Source organism: Neomonachus schauinslandi, chromosome 6 (assembly GCF_002201575.2).
Source record: "Neomonachus schauinslandi chromosome 6, ASM220157v2, whole genome shotgun sequence".
NCBI classification, from domain to species: Eukaryota; Metazoa; Chordata; class Mammalia; order Carnivora; family Phocidae; genus Neomonachus; species Neomonachus schauinslandi.
Genome location: NC_058408.1, coordinates 37,184,031 through 37,195,188, shown reverse-complemented (window position 1 = coordinate 37,195,188; position 11,158 = coordinate 37,184,031).

The window sequence follows — 11,158 nt, the reverse complement described above, 5'->3', positions numbered from 1 at the left end:
TTTTATTTTATTTTATTTTATTTTATTTTATTTTATTTTATTTTATTACATTTCATTTTATTTCATTTCATTTTATTTGGAACCTATATTAATTTAAACTCTACAGTGGGTACTTAAGTTACTTTCATAATAAAAATACAAAGTTGGCAGGGTACATACATTACTTTCATAATAAAAATGCAAATTCAAATAAAGTCATGGCAAACCAAATACCTTTTAATTAGGAGTTTGCTCCCAGTCTCCCTCTGGTGACTAGGTTGGTGTGCCTCATCTCCTCACACACTGCCAAGTCTGAATCTCAACAGCTGCAACAGGAGATGATGGGCAAACAAAAGGTATGAAGAAATAAACAGGGGGCACCTGGGTGGCTCAGTCGGTTAAGTGTCTGCCTTCGGCTCAGGTCATGATCCCAGGGTCCTGGGATCGAGCCCCGCATTGGGCTCCCTGCTTGGCGGTGAGCCTGCTTCTCCCTCTTCCACTCTCCCTGCTTGCGTTCCTGCTCTCATTATCTCTCTCTCTGTCAAATAAATAAATAAAATCTTTAAAAAAAACCACACACATCAACATCATATATGATAAAAAATTCCTATAGGTTTCCAAATGGGACAATTATAAAAGTAGAGGCTAAATTTTCTAGAGAAAGGTCTCTCTTAAAAAAAAAAAAAAAAAAAGATTTATTTATTTATTTTGAGGGGGGTGGAGGGACAGAGAGAGAGGGAGAGAGAGAATCTCCAGCAGGCATGGAGCCTGACACAGGGCTTGATGTGGGGCTTGATCTCAAGACTTTGAGATCATCACCCTGAGATCATGACCTGAGATGAAACCAAGAGTTGGATGCTTAACCAACTGACCCACCCAGGCTCCCCTAGAGAAAGGTCTCTTTAAAGCTGCAGACTCTCCACTCAGATTGGAGGGAGCAGGTGCCCATTTGTAGAAAAAATTTGTCCTCTGTATTCTAAAAACTATTGCAGGACAGTAAATTCTTCCTCCCACTCATTTTGCCTTCTGCTTTCCTTCTTCGAATGATAAGTTTCTTCCAAGAAGGGAAGGGCTGAATTTTAGATCACTTGTCCACCCGCTTCCTGAGAACAGGTCACTTCCTCAGTCCTCATTGTGGACCCTGCCTGAGAGCATGGGGGAAGGACTATTCTTTGGCTTGGTGGTTTGGTCAAACGGCCTTTGAGGGGTCAAGTTTGTCTGAAGACCTGTTAATTTCCTTGGATTTTTGTTACCCTGGAGCTTCTCCCTCAGGGAAAAGGAGGGACCAAAACAACCAAGTCCAAAGATTTGAGAAGGTGGAGTTAGTTTGACTGTTTCCCTGAACAACTTTTTAGTAGAAAATCTCTGTCAGACTCCTTCTGTTCCTGCCCTTTTCCTACCTTTCAGGATTACTTAACCTTTCTGGCCTTGGAAAGCTTTCCCTCACAGTGAGGTGTCAGGAGATGGTGGAAAAGGCTAGTAAGTGGCTCAACTAGGGTCTAACCCAGTCTTTCTGCCTCAAAATCCTGCAGAATCTCCAGGCTCATCCCCTCTTCTCCCTGTGGGAATTCACTGCCCCCTTCAGGCAGGGCTTTTCTCAGCTGTAAGCACGTCTCCTTCTGCCCTCCAGACTGTCCTTGAGTGGCTCCACATCCCACTCCCATCCTCCCCACCCCTACTCCCTGCTCAAATACCACCCACCTTTTCAGGTTACCCTTTTGGTCCTTTCATGAAGATCTCCCCGAGCACTGATATATGCTAAGAAGATACTGGATTTTAAAAATACTTCAAAAACAGTGTGCAAAAGATTATTATTTTCACTGATGACCTTAGCTGTGGGGCACAGTCAAGCTGCAGGCTTAGCCCCGTGGCCGCCTATGGTGGAAGCCTGGGATTCTCCAGGTTGGCTTTTCCACACAGGTGACCTAGAGCGGCAAGGGGGACTGATAGCCTGGTGGGCCAAGGAGCTCTAGCTCAGGGTGAGAGAGAAGCCAGCCTGAACCAGCCTGCTGACCAGAGGTGCAGGGAGAAAGCAGCCTGCATGTCAAATCCCTGTTTTGCCTCAAATATGAAGGGGTCACTTTCTAAGAGGAAGTCAGTTCTTCCCACAGCTTCCCTGATGCCACCAAAACAACTCTTGGTTGCTCTCTCTCTCAGAAAACAGCAGGATACAGTGTGGTCTCAGGACAGAACCTGGACATTCATTCAACCAGTTCCTCTGACCAGGGCATTCTGACTGTCGCCATTCAGACCCAGGGGTTCTTATTTCCAGATTTATTAGTAGAAAAGAATCTGGGCTTGAGTCAGAGAATCATAAAATGTTAAGTGGTAGAAGAGAATCGAGGAGAAATCCAACACTCTCTGATAAGGTAAATGAGGCCTCGAGAGATTTCAGAAGTGGTTTCCAATGCCAATCCTTCTATCTGTCTTCTGGGGGGGGGGGGGGTAAAAAAAGGATAAAGTAGTGAGTTTAAAAAAATCATCTAAATTTATTCAGTTTAAAAGATGTGTCTTTTATTCTGATATTATGGTCCTCTCTGTTTTTTGGGATTTAAGGTAATTTTGAATACTCTTTAAACAAATAGAATGACTGTACTTGAAATTCCAAAGTTCAGATCCCCCGGGGTTAGGTAGCTCACCAAAGGCCCTATACGTCTAGTCAAGGGCAGAACTGACTTCGAATTTCTATTACTCACTGTTTTCTTCTAAAGCCACAGAGACACTTAATGTATGACCTGGGGTAAATGATTTACATCCTGAGCTCCAGATTTTGCCATCTGTAAAATGAGGGATAATAAAATCTGCTCTGGGTCATCAAGCATTCATGAGGCAAAAATGAGACAATGGAGAAAGAAGAACTTTGCGGAGGAAGGTTTTTACACTGACCAAGGGCTTGGTCAGTCCATTGATTCTCAAGGCTCTAGCTGTGTGGATTTTTTGCTTTGAAGCCTCTATTAGTTTCCCAGGGTTGCCAGAACAAAGTACCACAAACTGGTGGTAAACAGAAATTTATTCTGTCACAGTTCTGGAGGCTAGACATCTGATATTGTGGTATTGGCAGGGTCATACTCCCTCCGAAGCCTTCAGGGGACTGTCCTTCCTTGCCTTGTCCACTGCTGGTGACCCCAGCTGTTCTTTGGCTTCTTTCAGCATAACTCCTTTCTCTGCTTTTGGTTTTCCATGACTGTCTTCTGTCTCTGTGACTCTGTCTCTTCACATAGTAGTGTTCTTTTCATGAGGAAACCAGTCATGTCAGATGAGTACGACCCCATCTTAATGTGATTTCATTGGCAATGAGCCTGTTTCCAAACAAGGTCATGTTCTGAGCTACGAGGAGTTAGGGCTTCAACACGTCGTCTTTGCAGGAGGGACACAACTCAACCAGTCACAGAGACCATCCAGGTAAATTTTAAGTTGCATTTTAAGTGGCATCAACTGCCCTGACTCTAAGGAAAGCAAATTTCAGTCACCCCACTTTTCCAAAAAGGACCGCTATGAGGCAAAAACAAAGGGAAGTGGGGAGGTCGGTGGGGGGTGGGGGGGAGGAAAATTAAAGCAGCTGGTTAATCAATAAACAGAATCCTTGGCTCCTGAGGGATGGAGCACTTAAGAGCTCCAAAAGCTTGACCAAGCTTGAAAGCGAATTCCAGGCTGTGCTCACTCCTCAGAGAACTCTTAGCCAGAGTGCTGCTCCCCCAGAACAATCCGTATTGCCAGGGAAAGGTGAAGCTTTCTTAAGTCAACACACTTGGGCCTGAAGCAATATTTGTTGATGAAGGGTCTGAGCTGGGTCCCACTCTGCCAGGAGCGGACACACTGGCGGTGGGGGCATTGCTGGCCAGGCCCTGGGGCCAGTTGAATCAACACCAGCACTCTTCTTGTCTAGCGGCAAGCCTCTGCTTCCTTCCCAGAGAGTTGTTTTTTTTGTTTTTCGTTCTGACTCAAAGGTCAAAGGCAGCTGTGTTCAATTCTCCCAAGGACTGGGCCAAAGAAGGACATGGTCACAAGGAACTCTGCTCAGATCGTTCAAAGCATTCTCTCTCCATGAAGTTTGTGGACCCTGAGACATGTTCCTTGAGGAAGACAGGGCTACATTCTGGTTTTTGCTGGCCCTTGGCACTTTTGCCTTTGTGGGTTCCTCGCTTCATACAAAAAATACTAAAAATCATGTTTTATGGTATAAATATTAGCGTAATACAATCTGGATTCTTATAGATTTTTTTTTAAGATTTTATTTATTTATTTGACAGAGAGAGACAGCGAGAGAGGGAACACAAGCAGGGGGAGTGGGAGAGGGAGAAGCAGGCTTCCCGCCGAGCAGGGAGCCCGATGCGGGGCTCGATCCCAGGACCCTGGGATCATGACCTGAGCCGAAGGCAGATGCTTAACGACTGAGCCACCCAGGCGCCCCTGGATTCTTATTATATATTTTATTTATTTATTTTTCTTAAGTAGGATCCACACCCAGCATGGAGCCCGGGATTCTTATTATATATCTATTGATATTATATATATATTTCCTTCTGGTTTTAAAAGAAATTAAAATGCAAACATTTTTGTTGGTCCCTAAAATATCATGGGCCCTCGGCACTGTGCCTATGGATAAGTCAGCTCTTGGAGAGAGGCTATGCTATTTTTAAGCATGTGGGCATGGGTACAGTGGGGGGGGTATGTCTATATCTCTGGGTGTGAGTGTGATTTAGATCTAGGAGATGATTTAACATCAATCCAGTCTGGACACAGAAGAATGACCAAGGTGACCTCTAGAGGCCCATGTAAGCTGAAGGAATAAGGAGTAAGGTACCAAGCCCTTTCTCTTTAGAGTTTGGTGCTCTCTTTCCTCCTGTGAACCCAGGTATATATCCAAATGGAAAGTGCATCTACCTTGTCAGTGGTTCCCTCACTTCCAAGTTCAATATGTGGCTACCTTGCCTCATCGCAGGTCAAAGATGTAGAGGTGGATGTGCAAAAGAGGGTGATGAGAAGGGGAGGAAGCCAGAAGGGACTACCTGCACCACTAGTGGAAACAGGGGCCTAGGGCCCAAGATTATTGCATATCAACACAAATCCTGCCTCGCAGAGGGTCCCAAAAAACATTTTTCACTGGGACCAGAGCTATTTTGAGCACAAAGTATTTCATCTTCCATCTAACCTAGTGCTTACCTACCTTCTCATCCATCGAGGAAAGTTGTACCAGTTTCACTGAGTCTAGGAAGCATTCACTGAGTCATTAGACTCACCTGTGCATTGGCAAACTTCTGTAAAGGGCCAGCTAGTACATATTTTAGGCTTTGCAGGCCTTACAGTCTTTGTTGCAAGTACTTAACTCTGCTGTTATAATGCAAAAGCAGTCATGGATAATATGTAAAAAAAAAAAAAAAAAAAAAAGGCCACAGATGTGTTCCAATAAAATTTTATTTACAAAAACAGATGGAGGGCCAGATTTGGCCTGTGGATTGTAGTTTGCCAAACCCTGGACTACCCTAGCTTTCTCTCCTGACCACATCCTGTTCTTTCTTTCCAGAACATTTCTTGAGTGCCTCTTATGTGTTATACACTCTTAGGGACATTATTAGGTCTTAAATATTTAAGTTTTCCTGTTTTTGCTTCTTGTTTCTCCAGTGGCATCAAAGGCCCTGTTTTCTTCTGTATCCTCCACGAGGCTTAATGTAGCACTGAACTGAGTATACTTTGGCTTCCTATGATAATTATTGCTTACATTTTTCTGGTCTTGAAATCAATGGGGAAGACATTAGTTAAATTCACTAAAATCCACCAATTTGTATTTGGTGTTCAATTACCTTCCTTTCAGACTTCTGCTTTCCTCAGGGAGCAACCTCCAGCTCTTGTCTGCAAGGCTCATCCTTTAGAGCTTTGCTGGCTGTCACTATATTCAACTTTTGCCAGTCAACAAATATCTATTTAGCACCTACCAATATACTCTAAATTATTATTTTAAAAAAAAAAGATGTGATCTCTACTCTAAGTATTTATAAACTGTGGACATTGGTAGCACACCAAAAAACCACATGTCCCACTGGTATTACCCTTTTGAAGTCCTTTCCCACATTAACTCTTGGGTTGGGTGGGTGGCTTCCTCAGCCAATGAGATATTAACACACATGAAGCAAGTAGATAAGTACTTGCATATTGGAGCTCTACTTCTTGAAATGCTCCCTTTTAGAACTTAGCTGCCATGCTGTAAAGAAGCCCAGAATAACCTGCTAGAGAGGAAACCATGTGGAGAGGCCTCAGAGGATGAGGCACCATATGGAGAGAAGGGCCAGCCAGCCCCCAGTGGTTCCAATCTCCTTCGCTGAGGTATCAGACATGTGGATGAAGACTTCTTGGATCTCCCATCACAACTGAGCCTCCAGATGATTGCAGCAGCAACTGAGCCAACTGGCAAAAGAACCACCCAACTGATCCCAGCCCATATTGTAGAGTTGTGAGTAATAATCATTTAAGTCACTAAGTTTTGGTGTGGTTTGTAATTCAGCAGTAGACACATTAATTGATAATTGATAGACACTAATTAGGAAGAGTGTACATACACACACACACACACACAGAATCCAACCAAGAAAGCGCACCAGGCCATACCTGCTAGATCAAAGACTTGTACCAGCAACTCAAGCCCAAAGACAAGGGCAGGTGAGGGTGGAACAAAACCACTGAGGAATTGTTCTGGGCCTGAATGACAGATAGGATTTGAATATGTGGAAAAGAGCAACATGTGCAAAGAAGCAACGAGAGCAAAGGCTCATCTCTCTCTGGACTACATGCCTCTAAAAGAAGACTCTGAGTGTTAAAAGCATCCCTAAGGATGGACTCTAATGATGGACTTCCAGGAATGGTGATGTAAGGAGGCATTTTGGTATGTAGCTGAGGCACCCCCTCGTTTCTCTCAGAACATGCACGTGGATGTCAACCTACTTCACTTCCTCCTAAAGCCAGCCCTGATAAAAATAATCTATTATCAATTTAGAAAACTCCTAGGGCAAAATCCCCAGAACCCTAATAGGAGGTTCTCTCTTAGGAGGAATAGTCAGCAACAGCTAGGTTTACACTGCCTATTTTATAAAATGGCCAAATGCAAGTTTCAGGGTCCTGTTGTTATCCATCCTGGTCCATCCTGTTTACTAATGATTTGGTTTCTTATCTATGTACTACTTAATTTTTTTAAAAGATTTTATTTATTTATTTGACAGAGAGAGAGATAGTGAGAGCAGGAACACAAGCAGGGGGAGTGGGAGAGGGAGAAGCAGGCTCCCCGCTGAGCAGGGAGCCCAATGCTGGGCTCGATCCCAGGGCCCCGGGATCATGACCGGAGCCGAAGGCAGACGCTTAACGACTGAGCCACCCAGGCACCCCTGTACTACTTAATTTTTGAAGGCTAATTGCTTCTCTGCCAGCTGAGTTTTTGGTTCCCTGATGGCAACACCATTGGCTGGGCAATGATCACACTGTATTGGAGTTGATTGTTCTCTTCTCTGCAGTTCCCACCAGAGCAAGAGATTCTCAAAGGCAAAGATTTCTTCTGTTCAGTGTTTTGTCTCCAATGCCTACATATTGATTGACATATAGCAAGTGTCCAGTAAATGTGTAATGAATTAATGAGAAACCCAGGAATATGACAAGCACAAAACCAGGCACATTAGAGTGGAAGACGTATCAGGCATAAAAGATCACTAACATTTATTGGCACAACTCTATTCCAGCTTCTGTATTAAGCATGTGATGAATTAGTGTTTAGCAAGTTTTAGTTACATCTGGAGAGGTTAAATTATTTATCCATAGCTGGAATTCAACTGGGCCCCTCTGTTCCCAAGTCTATGTTACACTTTCTAGCTCTCCTCCTGGATGTTGAATACTACCCAGCCACTCCTATTTGAGGGTTCACCAAATAGGGACAGAGATGGAGGAGAGTTTGACAGGGGGGATCCCTTAGAGAACTTTTGCTTGGCCCTCAGAAATGAGGATTAGGTGCAGACAGAAGATGCCCTCAGGGTCTTTGAAGACCTTTTCATGGGCACAAGGAGGCAGGAGTTGGCACTCAGCCTGTGCTGGGATAAGGATGAGTCCTTCTCAGGCTGTTCTCATCTCCTTCAGGACCAAGTTACTGTTCTCTGGAAGGACTGACATGCAGGAGAGGTCAGCCCGACCTGCCTATTCATAGGGTGGGGCATTACAACTTGACTCTATTTCTCCCAAGTTTTGTGATTAAGATCGGGAGCTCGGGGTGGGGCAGGGGCTTGGCATTGGGGATGAAGTCGATGAGGGAAATTCAGACTCGCAAAGAGCAGGGTGGAGCTGGGGTGACTCAGGGGGCAGCACCCAGTGTGGGGCAGCCTTTGGCAGGCAGGGGCAGATCGGAGGAAAGTGTCTAACTGCATCCCCTTACGCACAGCTTTATGGGCACTATTTGTCAGCTGCAGTGCAGTAAGTTAACCTGTGGCTTGGTCTCCAACAGCCTAGGCTCAAATCCTAGCATGGCCATTTACTCTCCCGATGGCCCCGGCAAAATCTTTTAAATTTTTAGGGCTTCAGTTTCCCCTTTATAGCATGGGACTAAAATGCTAGGTTGGGGTGAAAAATAAATGGGAAAGTATGGTGAACATCTGTTCCCCTCCTTCTCCCTGTCCTGCTGGCCCTTGATAGTCCCCAGAGCCTTAAAGGTGAGCTGTGTCAGGCAGGGCCACGTTATGATTCTCATGTGTCCCTTTTGCCTTCCTCAGTTGCTTCTTCCATAAAAAAATATTAAAAATTCTATTTTATGACTACATTGGTATAAAGAGGGATATAATCCAAACTGGGCTTATTATCATATATTCATTATTATTATACTCATTTTTCCTCTGATTCTAACAGAAATTAACATTATAATATTTTGGGGGGGGCCTAAAAGTATCATGGGCCCTCAGCACTGTGCCTAATGGGTATGTTGGCTCTGGTGTCAGGCTATAAGCTATTCCTACAGGGGTGGGTCTCTTCCTTTTTCCTGAATCTTTGAGTCCCATTGCAATCGAAATGGTCAGGAGTAAATTCACAATTGAAGAGACATTTTCCCCCTGAGATATTCACTGGGTCAGTGAGGGTGTGTGTTGCACATGACTATGGGTATTTCTGCGGTGGTCTCAGTGTATCTGCGCCTCAGGGTGTAGCTGTTTTGGAGTGGAGGCAGGGTAGTGCGAAAGCCTAAATTATAAAGTGCCTGAAACTTTATTGGTTCATCCAACAAATATTTTTTTGAGTATTTATCAGGTGCCAAGCCCTGTTATAGGAACTGGAGATACAGTACAACGAACAAAAAGACCAAGTCCCTGTCCTCATGCAGCTTACCTTCTAGTGGAGGGAAATAGACAAGAAATGAAAAGATTATGTCAGGTGATAAGTGTTAAGCAAGGTGGGTAGAGAGAGCCGGTATAAGTGATAAGGTGAGAGTGGAGTGTCTATTATATGGAAGATGATCAGGAAACACGTCTTTGATAAGGTGATATTGGAGCAGAGCCCCAAAGGAAGTGAGGGATGGAGCCACGTGGCTATCTGGGGGAATAGCATTCCAGGCAGAATGAAAGGCAGGTACAGGGCACCTGGGTGGTGCAGTTGGTTAAGTGAATGACTCTTGGTTTTGCTCAGGTTGTGGTCTCAGGGTCGTCCTGCATCGGCTTTGCGCTTGGCGCGGAATCTGCTTGGGATTCTCTCTCCTCCCTCTGCCCCTCCTGCTCGTGCTCACTCTCTCTCTCAAATAAATAAATAAATCTTAAAAAAAAAAAAAAAGGCAAGTGCAGAGACCCTGTAGCAGGAGGCTTCTCAGTGAGCTTGAGGAACAGAATGGAAGCCTGAGTCTGGAGCGGTGTGGCAGGAGATGAATTTAGACAGGCGGCACAGGGCCAGATCATGTAGAGCTTCGTAGGCTGTTGTAAAGACTCTAGCGTGTAGTCCAAGTGTGATGAGAAGCCTCTAGAAGAATTTGTCAGAGGAATGTCATGATCTGACCTAGCTCTTAATAGTATCACTTTGGCTGCTTGCATGGAATAGATCGAAAGAGGCAAGCACAGAGCAGGAAGGCCAGTTAGGAGACAATTTATATGGATGTGGACCAGAGGGTTAGCAATGGGTGATGCTGAGAAGTGGTCAAAGTGGAGATATGAAGGTAAAGCCAACAAGATTGGCTGATATATTAAGATGTCTGGGGAACCTGAAAAAGAGGAGTCAAGGAAAACTTCCAAACGGGAAACATGGAATTGGCATTTACTGACATGGGGCAAGGGAACAGGTTTAGAGAGGACTCCAAGAGTTTCGTTTTGAATGAGTTAATTTTGAGATGCTTTTCTTGGATAAAGATTCTCAAACTGAAGCATTGGCCAGGGCTTTGTAGCCCCACAGTGACCAGTCTTTGGATGTGGGCTACCCCCAGCAAGGGGGTGCAGAAATGAACCAGGGAAGCTCCCTTTAGCTGACAACATTGTCCAGAGAGGGGCAGAGCTGTGAGTCATCAACAGGCAACACTCATTGATGCTGAGGGAATGCATGTCTTAGTCCTAAAAAGGGGGGATCTGGATGCCACCTCATAGTATCCACTAGAAGCCACCTCTTGTGCTGTTCAAATCCACTCCATCTGGGAACGGTTTCTCTAGAACCATAGTTGGTCTGTTTCCTTGGGAAACTTATGGAAGGTTCGTGGGATTAACCAGCCACACCTCTCCCTGTCTCCACTCCTGGCCACAACCAATACTCATCATCTCCCTCCTGTACTACCCATTCTAGAGTCCCTTCATCCCTGGCTGGCACCTTCGCTGTTCCAAGTGGCTCACCTGGTGTTGTGACCCAGACCCTCATCCCTAAGGGATCTGAGCAGTGGGTCACCATGACCTTCCCAGATTAAGGCTGCTGCACTTTTCCATTTACCTTTGTAATTGGGAGAGGGGGTATCAGGAGGCACCCCAGTAGATCATGTGAGTGGCAAAGATATTCTTCATTGCTCCCAGGGTGTAACATGGCATCCTGATGATTAGGGTCGATCACCTTGGCCAATGTGGCGATCCTTTTCTGTCTGCTAGTCTCTTGGCATGAGAAGACTGAGATGACCAGGCAGCAGCCATGGCTTGAAGCATACTGGAACTTCTACTGTACCTCCTCCTGGTAGAAACATTCTCCATTCGGGAACCAGGGCCTC